The sequence below is a fragment of the Oncorhynchus mykiss genome, chromosome 17 (genome assembly GCF_057628025.1).
Source record: "Oncorhynchus mykiss isolate SJ-2025 chromosome 17, ASM5762802v1, whole genome shotgun sequence".
Taxonomy (NCBI): domain Eukaryota; kingdom Metazoa; phylum Chordata; class Actinopteri; order Salmoniformes; family Salmonidae; genus Oncorhynchus; species Oncorhynchus mykiss.
In genome coordinates, this window is record NC_143038.1 from 19571966 (window position 1) to 19586318 (window position 14353).

Here is a 14353-nt window from a genome sequence, read left to right on the forward strand (position 1 = left end):
GGAAGAAGTTTGGAACCACCAACACTCCACCAATCAGACCTTTATGGTAGTGGCCAGATGGAAGCATCTCCTCCGTAAAAGGCACATGACAGCCCGCTTGGAGTTTGCCAAAAAGGCACCTAAAGGACTCTGACAATGAGAAACAAGATTCTCTGGTCTGTTGAAACCAAGATTGAACTCTTTGGCCTGAATGACAAGCGTCATGTCTGGAGGAAACCTGGCACCATCCCTATGGTGAAGCATTGTGGTGACAGCATCATGCTGTGGGGATGTTTTTCAGCAGGCAGGGACTGGGAAACTAGTAAGGATCGAGGGAAAGATGAACGGAGCAAAGTACAGAGAGATCCTTGATGAAAATCTGCTCCAGAGTGCTCAAGACCTCAGACTGAAGCGAAGGTTCACCTTCCAACAGGACAACGACCCTAAGCACACAGCCAAGACAATGCAGGAGTTGCTTCGGGACAAGTCTATGAATGTCCTTGAGTGGCCCAGCCAGAGCCTGGACTTCAACCCGATCGAAACATGACTGGAGAGACCTGAAAATAGCTGTGCAGTGAAGCTCCCCTTCCAACCTGACAGAGCCTGAGAGTTCTGCAGAGAAGAATGGGAGAAGTTGCCCGAATACAGGTGTGCCAAGCTTGTGGTGTTGTACCCAAGAAGACTCGAGGCTGTAATCGCTGCCAAAGGTGCTTCAACAAAGGACTGAGTAAAGTGTCTGAATACTAATGTAAATGTGATATTTATTATTTTGAATACCTTTGCAAAAATGTTTGAAATCCTCTTTTCGCTTTGTCATTATTGGGTATTGTGTGTAGATTGATTAGGGGAAAAAACTATTTAATCCATTTTAGAATAAGGCTGTAACTAGTGATGCACCGATATTACATTTTTGGCCGATACCGATATCCGATATTTTCCTTGCCTGAAAACAATACCGATAAAAATGTGCCTGCCTTTTAAGCATTCTAGTACAGTCAAATAGTTAACACACACACACACACACGGACGCAGTGGTCTAAGGCACTGCATCATAGCGCAAGAGGCGTCACTACAGTCCCTGGTTTGAATCCTGACTGTATCACATCCGGACATGATTGGGAGTCCCATATGGTGGTGCACAATTGGCCCAGCGTTGTCCGGCCTTGGCCGGGGTAGTCCGTCATTGTAAATCACACACACACACACACACCAAAAAGTTATTTTGTTGGCATTTACATATGTCCACATTACCAGTAAAACATAATCAAAACCTATTTCTTTAACTAACTTGCTGTGCTGTTTCGTTCTTCATTTGTTCTGTAATTTCATTCTCAACCAGAATTTCTCATACTATGGAACGCCGTTTGGGTCTTTGCGTGTCAAATAACACTATCAGGACCTGAATATGACTGCACGTCACATAATAATTTAACACGTTCATAAATGTACATTGTTATTACACATTGATTACACATTCACTCCTATTTCATATGTCACAACGATTCATCAATACGTATGCTATGAAGCTGGTAAAGTTGTCTCGCGCACCTACAATGCTGGTCATAAAGCTAGCTAGCCCATGGATGCAAACGATGTTTGCCTGCCTTTCCCCGTCACGCGCATCAGCATATTATTGGACTCAGTCACCTGTTTATTCCCTCCTCTATATTTGTCAGTTCCCCATCGCTGTTCCCCACTGCTGCATTATGTTATCTATTATACGTTATCTGCCCGAGGGAGTTATCCAACTGGCCCCTCCGTCGCGACATTACCTGAACGCCCATCTGCGGCCCGCTAATCGTTAGTTGTCTTATCGGCTGCTATCTGAATAGGTCTATCGGACCATTTTTCTTGGGTCACTATAACTATATCTATTTTGCCAATTGGATTGATCCCCTCTACCACACGGAACCCCACTAATCTACCGACAGAAACGCACGAGGTGGCTAAAAACAGACCTCCATCCTATGCTAGCTTGCTACCGATGACCCGGCTAGCTGTCTGAATCGCCGTGACCCCAACCAACCTCACTACTCACTGGACACTTATGATCACTCGACTAAGCATGCCTCTCCTTAATGTCAATATGCCTTGTCCATCACTCAATACCTAGGTTTACCTCCACTGTATTCACATCCTACCATATCTTTGTCTGTACATTATACCTTGAAGCTATTTTATCGCCCCCAGAAACCTCCTTTTACTCTCTGTTCCAGATGTTCTAGACAACCAATTCTCATAGCTTTTAGCCGTACCCTTATTCTACTCCTCCTCTGTTCCTCTGGTGATGTAGAGGTGAATCCAGGCCCTGCAGTGCCTAGCTCCACTCCTATTCCCCAGGCGCTCTCTTTTGATGACTTCTGTAACCGTAATAGCCTTGGTTTCATGCATGTTAACATTAGAAGCCTTCTCCCTAAGTTTGTTTTATTCACTGCTTTAGCACACTCTGCCAACCCGGATGTTCTAGCTGTGTCTGAATCCTAGCTTAGGAAGATCACCGAAAATTCTGAAATATTCATCCCTAACTACAACATTTTCAGACAAGATAGAATGGACAATCTACTGCAAAGCCTGCAGAGTTCTGTCCTACTATCCAGGTCTGTACCCAAACAATTTGAACTTCTACTTTTAAAAATCCACCTCTCTAAAAACAAGTCTCTCACCGTTGCCACCTGCTATAGACCACCTTCTGCCCCCAGCTGTGCTCTGGACACCATATGTGAACTGATTGCCCCCCATCTATCTTCAGAGCTTGTGCTCCTAAACTGGAACATGCTTAACACCCCAGCCATCCTACAATCTAAGCTTGATGCCCTCAATCTCACACAAATTATCAATGATCCTACCAGGTACCACCCCAAAGCCGTAAACACGGGCACCCTCATAGATATCATCCTAACAAACTTGCCCTCTAAATACACCTCTGCTGTCTTCAACCAAGATTTCAGCGATCACTGCCGCATTGCCTGCATCCGTAATGGGTCAGAGGTCAAACGACCTCCACTAATCACTGTCAAACGCTCCCTGAAACACTTCAGCGAGCAGGCCTTTCTAATCGACCTGGCCGGGTTATCCTGGAAGGATTTTGATTTCATCCCGTCAGTAGAGGATGCCTGGTTATTTTTTTTAAAATGCCTTCCTCGCCATCTTAAATAAGAATGCCCCATTAAATAAATTTAGAACCAGGAACAGATATAGCCCTTGGTTCTCTCCAGACCTGACTGCCCTTAACCAACACAAAAACATCCTATGGCGTGATATGCAACTTTCCAGGGAAGCTAGAAACCAATATACACAGGCATTTAGAAAAGCCAAGGCTAGCTTTTTCAAGCAGAATATTGCTTCCTGCAACACACACTCAAAAAAGTTCTGGGAGACTGTAAAGTCCATGGAGAATAAGAACACCTCCTCCCAGCTGCCCACTGCACTGAAGACAGGAAACACTGTCACCACTGATAAATCCACTATAATTGAGGATTTCAATAAGCATTTTTCTACGGCTGGCCATGATTTCCGCCTGGCTACCACTACCCCGGTCAACAGCACTGCACCACCCACAGCAACTCGCCCAAGCCTTCTCCATTTCTCCTTCTCCCAAATCCAGTCAGCTGATGTTCTGAAAGAGCTGCAAAATCTGGACCCCTACAAATCAGCCGGGCTAGACAATCTGGACCCTTTCTTTCTAAAATTATCTGCCAAAATTGTTGCCACCCCTATTACTAGCCTGTTCAGCCTCTCTTTCGTGTCATCTGAGATTCCCAAAGATTGGAAAGCAGCTGCATCGCCCTCTTCAAAGGGGGGGACACTCTTGACCCAAACTGCTACAGATGTATATCTATCCTACCCTTCCTTTCTAAGGTCTTCGAAAGCCAAGTCAACAAACAGATTACCGACCATTTTGAATCCCACCATACCTTCTCCGCTATGCAATCTGGTTTCAGAGCTGGTCATGGGTGCACCTCAGCCACGCACAAGGTCCTAAACGATATCTTAACCGCCATCAATAAGAAACAATACTGTGCAGCCCTATTCATTGACCTGGCCGAGGCTTTCGACTCTGTCAATCACCACACCCTCATCGGCAGACTCGACAGCCTTGGTTTCTCAAATGATTGCCTCGCCTGGTTCACCAACTACTTCTCTGATAGAGTTCAGTGTGTCAAATCGGAGGGTCTGTTGTCCGGGCCTCTGGCAGTCTCTATGGGGGTGCCACAGGGTTCAATTTTTGGACCGACTCGCTTCTCTGTATACATCAATGATGTCGCTCTTGCTGCTGGTGATTCTCTGATCCACCTCTACGCAGACGACACCATTCTGTATACTTCTGGCCCTTCTTTGGACACTGTGTTAACAACCCTCCAGGCGAGCTTCAATGCCATACAACTCCCCTTCTGTGGCCTCCAATTGCTCTTAAATACAAGTAAAACTAAATGCATGCTCTTCAACCGATTGCTGCCTGCACATGTCTGCCTGTCCAACATCACTACTCTGGACGGCTCTGACTTAGAATATGTGGACAACTACAAATACCTTGGTGTCTGGTTAGACCTTCCAGACTCACATCAAACATCTCCTCCAATCCAAAGTTAAATCTAGAATTGGCTTCCTATTTCGCAAAAAAAGCATCCTTCACTCATGCTGCCAAACATACCCTTGTAAAATTGACCATCCTACCAATCTTCGACTTCGGCGATGTCATTTACAAAATAGCCTCCAATACCCTACTCAATAAATTGGATGCAGTCTATCAACTGCCATCCGTTTTGTCACCAAAGCCCCATATACTACCCACCACTGCGACCTGTACGCTCTCGTTGGCTGGCCCGCACTTCATACTCGTCACCAAACCCACTGGCTCCAGGTCATCTACAAGACCCTGCTAGGTAAAGTCCCCCCTTATCTCAGCTCGCTGGTCACCATAGCAGCACCCACCTGTAGCATGCGCTCCAGCAGGTATATCTCTCTGGTCACCCCCAAAACCAATTCTTCCTTTGGCCGCCTCTCCTTCCAGTTCTCTGCTGCCAAAGACTGGAACGAACTACAAAAATCAATGAAACTGGAAACACTTATCTCCCTCACTAGCTTTAAGCACCAGCTGTCAGAGCAGCTCACAGATTACTGCACATAGCCCATCTATAATTTAGCCCAAACAACTACCTCTTCCCTACTGTATTTATTTATTTTGCTCCTTTGCACCCCATTATTTCTATCTCTACTTTGCATATTCTTCCACTGCAAATCAACCATTCCAGTGTTTTACTTGCTATATTGTATTTACTTTGCCACCATGGCTTTTTTTTGCCTTTACCTCCCGTATCTCACCTCACTTGCTCACATTGTATATAGACTTATTTTTCTACTGTATTATTGACTGTATGTTTGTATGTGTCGAACTGCTTTGCTTTATCTTGGCCAGGTTGCAATTGTAAATGAGAACTTGGTCTCAACTTGCCTACCAGGTTAAATAAAGGTGAAATAAATAAAATTGATTGTCGAATGTCGTTGTTTTGCCTGTGTGCTGACGTTGTGCCTGTCTTGTTTCATGTCTGTTCCTTCTTAAATGTTGACTCCCCGTACATGCTTCTCATCTCTGGCATCGGTCCTTACACTGCCTGGATGTTTTGGAGTCTGATAACTCTGAGGAGGATGTTGGGAAAATAATATATTGTGTATTGAGTAGACTGACACCCCATTTCATTGATCCCCAATCCTTAGGTAAAGCTGTACAGTACAATTTGAATGTAAATACGCACAATAGGTTGACTGCGGAGGGGATTTCGCATAGTCAAAGTCCCGCGATAAGAGCTACAACGCTAATATTTGCGTAAACTCTTCACAGTTGTGTTCTGTGGGTGTCACCGAGTAGACTGATACCCCATTTCATTGCTTCACATTTCAACCTTGTTTAACATTATCTAGTCTAAATGTGGCATGATTCCACCAATTGTAACATTCTGCATCACTTTCAAAGAGGTACTTTATTTTGAAGGCAAACCGCAAATTCTACTATTGTGATTACTCCTTATTGTGGCTAGCTTCACAACACATAACCCGGTCCGGTCGAGCCTCACTAGCCAGATGAAGCTAGCTGGCTGCTTATAACGTTAGCGTTGGGCAACAGGGTTAAGAAACGGGCTAGCTATGTATTTTCATGAACTGAAGTTCAATTTCAATACATGAACAACAAGTAGCAACCTAGCTAATACTTCCTCACAAGGATTCCTAAATCATTGCTAAGAATAAGGACCAGTTTCTACTGGTCATTGTTGTCAGGCTGGTTGTATTGGTGCTAGCTAGGTACCAAACTAAAGCTAGCTACCCCAGAAGTTGCAGTCAAACAAGTAATGCTTTATTACCAATGCGGTATTGTAAACACATTGTTCGTGGCCAGTGTATGCTTGTTTGCAGACTTATTGGTACAGCTTTGACAGTGCTACTGATAGTAGTGGTGGCACTTGGCTTGCACATGCAAATTCAGAACACACAACATTCTATAATCTAACTGTGTTATTTGACGTTTGACAGTTATTTGTTAACAGTTTATATTTTTTGACACACAAAGACCAAAGCGGCGTTCCATAGTATGTCGTGAAGCTAATAACAGTGACACTATTACTGTGTAACTCCGGTAGGGCAACATGTGTACCGGTGCTCGTCCAGTCGGCAAAAGCCAACATCACCCACGACAGAGAACGGTTGATTGTCAAGTGCAATGAATTCCATTATTTGGGCGTTAATGGATTTAACCTTTGAGTTGTCTCGCTGAAATTTTCTAATTCTTTCAAATGACTGCTCGACTGCTCGATCCACACAGCAGACATTGTGGACTAGGTTAGGAATGCTGCGTTGCACGTGTAGCGCAACATTTTACGCGGCGTCATTACGTCATGTTATATAGGTATGCACGTCGGCTTTGACATCAGATTTGCACATCGGCATTAAACTAGACATTGGGACGATACCGATGTTTGCTGTAACGTAACAAAATGTGGAAAAGGTTTGGTGCAGGGTAGAGTACCGGGTGGGAGCCGGCTAGTAACTAAGTTCAGGTTAGAGTACTAGACGGAGGCTGGCTAGTGGTGAGAGTACTGGGTGGGAGCCGGCTAGTAACTAAGTTCAGGGCAGGGTACTGGGCGGAGGCTGGCTAGTGGTGACTATTTAATAGTCTGATGACCTGGAGATATATTTGGTTCTGTCTCTTTTCTCAGTCTCTAAGTTGTGCCAAGAGCACACTTCTTTTTGGACAAGCTATGATTTCAAAACTGTTATGTTCACATTAATTCTGATTATTTCCAGGGATACACAACATCCTGAAATATATGTACATCTTTGTTAGAAATAATACTATATTTCCCTTGACAGAGAGATGCTGAATGTAAAAAATTGCTAAATTTACCTCACTCTCCCTGTTACAGAATCCTCCTGCCGAGGGCGCTGTGGGACTCATTTCCAGCGTGTGTTGTTGGACAATAGCCATGTGTCTCACCCCTGTGCACGCTCTAGCGATGCAGTCTCTCCAGGTTCTGATTGGCTAGCCAGCCTGACCCACACTCTCCACGGGAGTAAATATTGCCGTATATGAACAGTGTTACTCCAGTCTATGAGTATGGGTGTACATACTGTACGTATGTGCATGGAATGTGTGAACACAGAAACCATACCCATGTACATACCAATGTACATACCCATGTTCATGTTCATCTGTGTGTGATTAAAGTTACTGTGTGTGTTAACTCTTGGGCTGCTTTAATTCCCCTCTAACCGGGGGCGGTGTCAGTGAGTCACAAACCATTAAAATATGTAGAGCCGGGTCACTCTCTTTCACTCCCCTGCATGAGACAGATGTCTTTTTATTTTCAGAAGTTTCTTCAGGTAGCTTATATACTCTATAGCCCTTGGTGTTGGTAGATGGTGCATTGTAGGTACTGAGTGAATGGGCTTGGATGATAAATAAAATGTAGGAAGGTTTACATATGTTTGGATAAATTCCCATTATCCAAAGACTAGGAGCGGGCGAGATTCACTGGTATTTTCCAGATGAATAGTAATAGGTATTTTCTATTTCCCTACATCACTAATCGGAGCCAATCGAAAGGGAAGGGAGGAGGCCACCGCTGAATAGCTTGGCCCTGTAGATAATAAGAGAATGCTGGGGTGGAAAATACGACTAAGCTCGATTCAACCAGAGGCAAATGATGTTTAACAGAATCCAAATGTTTCCATGAATACCAGTGGCGGCCACATTCAATGTAGGGCTAAATTTAGCTGAAACAGCACTGTTATTACTTTAGCTTATCTGGCAGGCCTCGAAAGTAGTTCTGTGTGTGCGTGTGTGGGGTTTCTTTGCTCCAATTGCAGAATCTCCCGCTAAGCTTTTCTTTGGGAGTCTTTACATTGAACTCACAAATCCCGACTATACATTTCCTACCCAATTCAGTTAGACTCTATTCACTTAACTCGGGGAGTTTTCCTAAAGCGTTCACTAAATCGCCAGACGGGCCAAAAAAAGAGATCACAGCAATCGCCACTTAAATTGTCAAAAATCTCAAAAAGATGGGGTAAATGGAAACATATTTAACAAATCCCCCTTTGGTGTTATTATCGGGGGAGATGTGCTATGGTGGTAAACCATGTCACGCACACTTTTGGGTCCACATCACAATGCTTGTACACCGCCGTAGTCAGTCAGCATTGGGGGACAGGGTTGGTCCCACTTTAAATGACATGCAGCTTATAAAGGCTTCATAAAGCCTTCATAAACACTACATAAACGTGTTACTATAACCATATGTCATGCTCTATAAAAGGTTCATAAATGTGGCATATCTGTGTGACATGTAACCACCAATGTTAAATGTGACATAACCCACTATGTCAACTATGACATAAACCTATATTTTATAACGTGCGGCATAATAATGCTTAGCTTCTTGATGACAGGGGGCAGTATTTTCATGTCCGGATGAAATGCATGCCCAAATTCAACTGCCTGCTACTCATCCCCAGGAGGTAAGATATGCAGAAAACACTCTGACGTTTCTAAAACTGTTTGAAAGATGTCTGTGAGTATAACATAACTTATTTAGCAGGCGAAATATTCCGATTTTTTTTTTTGAGGTCACTCTCTTTTCAATGAGTTTTCATTGGGAATCCAGATTTCTAAGGGACCTTCTTGCAGTTCCTATCGCTTCCTCTGGATGTCAACAGTCTTTAGAAATTGGTTGAGGTTATTCCTTTGTGTAATGAAGAAGTACGGCCATCTTGAACAAGGGTCACTTGAAGTGTACTGTTAGATAGAGGCGCGTGACCAGAAAGCTAGCCACAGTTTTCCTCCTGTATTGAACACAGATCATCCCGTCTTCAATTTTATCGATTATTTATGTTAAAAAATACCTAAAGTTGTATTACAAAAGTAGTTTGAAATGTTTTGGCAAAGTTTACAGGTAACTTTTGAGATATTTTATAGTTACATTGCGCAAGTTGGACCCGGTGTTTTTCTGGATCAAACGCGCCAAGTAAATGGACATTTTGGATATATATCGATGAATTAATCGAACAAAAGGACCATTTGTGATGTTTATGGGACATATTGGAGTGCCAAAAAAAGAATCTCGTCAAAGGCATGAATTATATTTTTATTTCTGTGTTTTGTGTCGCGCCTGCAGGGTTGAAATATGGTTTCTCTCTTTGTTTACGGAGGTGCTATCCTCAGATAATAGCATCGTTTGCTTTCGCCGAAAAGCCTTTGAAATCTGACATGTTGGCTGGATTCACAACAAGTGTAGCTTTAATTTGCTATCTTGCATGTGTGATTTAATGAAAGTTAGATTTTTATAGTAATTCATTTGAATTTGGCGCTCTGCATTTTCCTTGGCTTTTGGCTAGCGTCCCACATATCCCAGAGAGGTTAATAAAAGCCTTATAAATCATATTAAATTGAGGCTTCACAAAGCATTTATAACCTTGACATGCATCTTGGTAGAGCATTGCAACGCCATGATAGTGGGTTCTATTCCCGGGACCACCCATATGTAAAAATGTATGCACGCATGATTATAAGTCGCTTTGGACAAAAGCACCTACTAAATTGTATATATTATGTTACTCTAAAACATTTCTAGGATGGCCCAACCTCTTTTCGTCTTGGGTGCGTAACCAATATTGAACCTGTCCTCAACTGTCCCCAAAATGCTGTGCTGCAGGATGACAAACACATTAAAAATGCAGTCATGCACAGCCAAAAGTCATGCCCAATTTCTTTGAATTTTTTTAAAATTCTGTTTTTCTGTTTTGTTTCTCCAGGTTTTGGATTTTCCCAGTTTTTTCACACTACTTTATAGAAGAACAACAAAATTAGATTTTCTGAGTTCACAACAATGCTTTAGTCACATCAGGGGACGACTTTTGAGGTCTTGGAAAAATCTAAGAAACTTTGATTATTGAGTGTAGTTGCCCATTAATTCAGGGCACTGTTGTTTGGTTAGCAGTGTTTCTGTAGCGCAGTACAGGCACGCAATGAGTTTTCAAATCAAATGCCCACTTGTGGTGCCACTGGACAGAGAAAAATGTGTAAGTTAACCTTTATCTTTTGTAATTTAAATTAGTTTGTAGAATTTAACTGTTGAGTTAGATTACATAGCTACCTCAACCATTATTTCAAATCGATTGATAGCTAGCTCATGAAATTTAGCTAGCGAGCAGGAATAACCAGGTACGGCAATATTCACTCCTGTGGATAGTGTGGGTCAGGCTGGCTAGCCAATCAGAACCTGGAGAGACTGCATGGCTAGAGCGTGCACAGGGGTGAGACACATGGCTATTGTCCGATTGGCTGAAGCTATGAGCTGGAGGCGATATCGATCTCTCACGTGAGGAGGAGAAAGAGTGAGAATGGGCGAGAGTCAGACAGCGCGCCTCCAGCCAGACATGAACAACAACACACGCTGGAAATGAGTCCCACAGCGCCCTCGGCAGGGAGAGCGGGGTAAATTTAGCCATTTTTTATGTTCAGCATCACCCTGTCAAGGGAAATATAGTATTATTTCTAACAAAGATGTACATATATTTCAGGATGTTGTGTATACCTGGAAATAATTAGAATTCATGTGAACATAACAGTTTTGAAAACATAACTTGTCAAAAAAAAAGTGTGCTCTTGGCACAGCTTAGAGACTGAGAAAAGAGAGAACAAAATATATCTCCAGGTCATCAGACTATTAAATAGTCATCACTAGCCAGCCTCCGCCCAGTACCCTGCCCTGAACTTAGTTACTAGCCGGCTCCCACCCAGTACTCTCACCACTAGCCAGCCTCCGTCTAGTACTCTAACCTGAACTTAGTTACTAGCCGGCTCCCACCCGGTACTCTACCCTGCACCAAACCTTTTCCACATTTTGTTACATTACGGCAAACATCGGTATCGGCCCAATGCCGATGTGCAAAACCAATGTCAAAGCCGACGTGCATACCTATATAACGTAATGACGCCACGTAAAATGTTGCGCTACACGTGCAACGCAGCATTCCTAACCTAGTCCACAATGTCTGCTGTGTGAATCAAGCAGTCGAGCAGTCATTTGAAAGAATTAGAACATTTCAGCTAGACAACTCAAAGGTGAAATCTATTAACGCCATAATAATGGAATTCATTGCACTTGACAATCAAGCGCTCTCTGTCGTGGGTGATGTGTAAGTTAACCTTTATCTATTGTAATTTAAATTAGTTTGTAGAAGTTAACTGTTGAGTTTGATTTGACATAACAATTGAGGTAGCTATGTAATCTATTGATAGCTAGCTAATGACATTTAGCTAGCGAGCAGGCTCAGCTAAATAACCCACCCACCCACCCAGCATCATAACATGGTCATAACCATGACATAATATGTTGTGACACTGTCATGACCCATATATTTACACCTGTCGTGACATATTGTGTTATTTTTTTTAGCTGGTTATGACACCTACATAAGAGTGTCGAAACCCAGATTTATGTTTTTCCCTGCCAAGAAGTTTCCTTTCATTTGAAAGTCCTCTGTTGTTGTAATGAATCCTTTACAGTCATATTTTTAAAAACTTGTAGAAAATACACTTTATGACACTGTCAGAGAACTGGAAGGAAAGGCGGCCAAAGGAGGTGTTGGCTTTGGGGATGACCAGTGAGATATACCTGCTGGAGCAAATGCTACGGGCGGTGTTGTTATCGTGACCAGTGAGCTGAGATAAGGTGGAGCTTTACCTAGCATAGACTTATAGATGACCTGGGGCCAGTGAGTCTGGCGATGAATATGTAGCGAGGGCCAGCCGACTAGAGCATACAGGTCGCAGTGCTGGGTGGTATAAGGGGCTTTGGTAACAAAACACTGGCACTCTGACACTATGATAGACTGCATCCAGTTTGCCAAGTAGAGTATCGGAAGCTATTTTGTAGATGACATCGCCGAAGTCGAGGATCGGTAGGATAGTCAGTTTTACTAGGGTAAGTTTGGTGGCGTGAGTGAAGGAGGCTTTGTTGCCAATTAGAAAGTCGATTCTAGATTTGATTTTGGATTGGAGATGTTTAATATGAGTCTGGAAGGAGAGTTTACAGTCTATGAAAGAGGAATATAATAAATCGAATCAAATGGAGTTTCCCATCAACCCTTTAAGAGTATTTCAGGCGCAGCACAGAAATCCCCTTATCCAGATGGTATGACAAAGGCATTTCCTCAGACCTGCTAACTTTATTTGATGTTACTTTTAGGTTGAAACCAGTGCTTAATCTGATACATTTTTTATACACTTGGCAAAGTTATAGACTTACAGTAAGTCTATAACTTTGTCAAATGTATAAAATGTATCAGGCGTGCTGCAGCTCCTGGAGAACACGTCACGTGGCTATGATCCTATAAAGAAAGAAATTGTTCAGAAATAAATTAAATAATTCAGAATAGCCTACTAAACCTTGAGAAAGCTCAACATTTTGCCACAGAGGATGAATAGCTTATTTTAAAATAGCCTAGCTGTGGAGTGTAGCCCAATACCAATGCATAGCCTACAGTCGGGAACGCGCAGCAAATCTGTCAGAAAACAAACAGCATGCAGACAGGTCTACAATTGCGGGAAACCCCAGGTTGGAACGCAAATGGCTCCCGCTGAAAAGAGAAGACTCTAACCTGTCAGCTGTAGGCTACCAAAATATTTGATCAACTTCCAAATATTGTTTTTTGGCCTGAGCGCATCGGCCATCAACAGCTAGTGAGCTGCACATCATTGGGTGAGTCAGTGAAACTGGAAAGCAATTTTAGGACTAAAATGTCCTTCTCATATCGTACCTATATTCGTCTCCACACACCTAGGCCTAGGCTACTGATGGATTCAAGATAATGTTGTTTTTATTCATCTCAGATTCTCAGTTTGTCAGTGTCAAAGTGACCTGTAATGTTGATCATTTGTGGGGTATTATGGTGGTTTTAAGACAACTGGAACTATGAAAAAAACTAGGTCGAATCATGACGTCAGTGATCTTCGGGTCGGAAAGTCGGAGCTCTATATAGGCCAGAGTTCCCCACTTGGAATTCCGAGTTGGATGACCGTTCAAAATGTTTTTGCCCTGATTTCCCAGTAGTCTTGACATGAACGCACTGAAGTCGGAAGTCTGAGATTTCCCAGCTCTGAGTTCCCTATTGTTTGGAACGCAGCATTAAAAAATGTCACGCCCTGACCTTAGAGATCCTTTTTATGTCTCTATTTTAGTTTGGTCAGGGCGTGAGTTGGGGTGGGCATTCTATGTTTTGTGTTCTATGTTTTCTAGTTCTGTGTGTTTGGCCGGGTCTATTGTTGTCTCTGATTGAGAACCATACTTAGGTAGCCTTTCCCACCTGTGTCTTCTGGGTAGTTGTTTTCTGTTTTGTGTCTTTCTGCACCAGACAGAACTGTTTCGGTTTCGTTCGTTCTCTTTTTTGTTAATCAGTGTTCAGTTCAAATAATAAAGATGAACATGTACCACGCTGCACCTTGGTCCTCCACTCCTTCCAACAGCTGTTACAGAACCACCCACCACTAAGGGACCAAGCAGCGTGGTGAAAGGGACTCCTGGACAGGTGAGCAGCGCTATTTGGACTATGAGACAACCTGGGAGAAGGTAGAAAGGTGGTCGGTTGACCCAGGGAGAGTGCCGGAGCCCGCCTGGGATTCTCTGGAACAGTGCGAGGAGGGATACCGGAGAATGGAGTTGGCAACACGAACACGGCTGGCAAGGAAGCCCAAGAGGCAGCCCCCAAATATGTTTTGGGAGGGGGCACACGGGGAGTGTGGCAGAGTCAGGTTGGAGACCTGGAGCCCACTCCCCGTGCTTACCTTGGCGAGCATGGGATTGGTCAGACCCTGTGATATGGG

The 14353-nt window shown here is 43.3% G+C and overlaps 1 protein-coding gene across 4 annotated transcripts in view; it reads right to left on the reverse strand.

Moving 5' to 3' along the window:
- The window catches only part of LOC110493904 (alpha-1-syntrophin), a 79191-nt gene that overhangs the window by 29527 nt on the left and 35311 nt on the right, over positions 1-14353 (reverse strand). For 2 of the 4 annotated variants that reach the window (XM_090205020.1, XM_090205019.1), the window contains exon 1: positions 7376-7444. The exons of the other annotated variants lie outside the window; for them this stretch is intronic. The gene's annotated coding sequence lies outside the window, so the exon portion shown is untranslated. Of the gene's footprint in view, positions 1-7375; positions 7445-14353 lie in introns of those variants that run through there. 4 annotated transcript variants of the gene reach the window in all.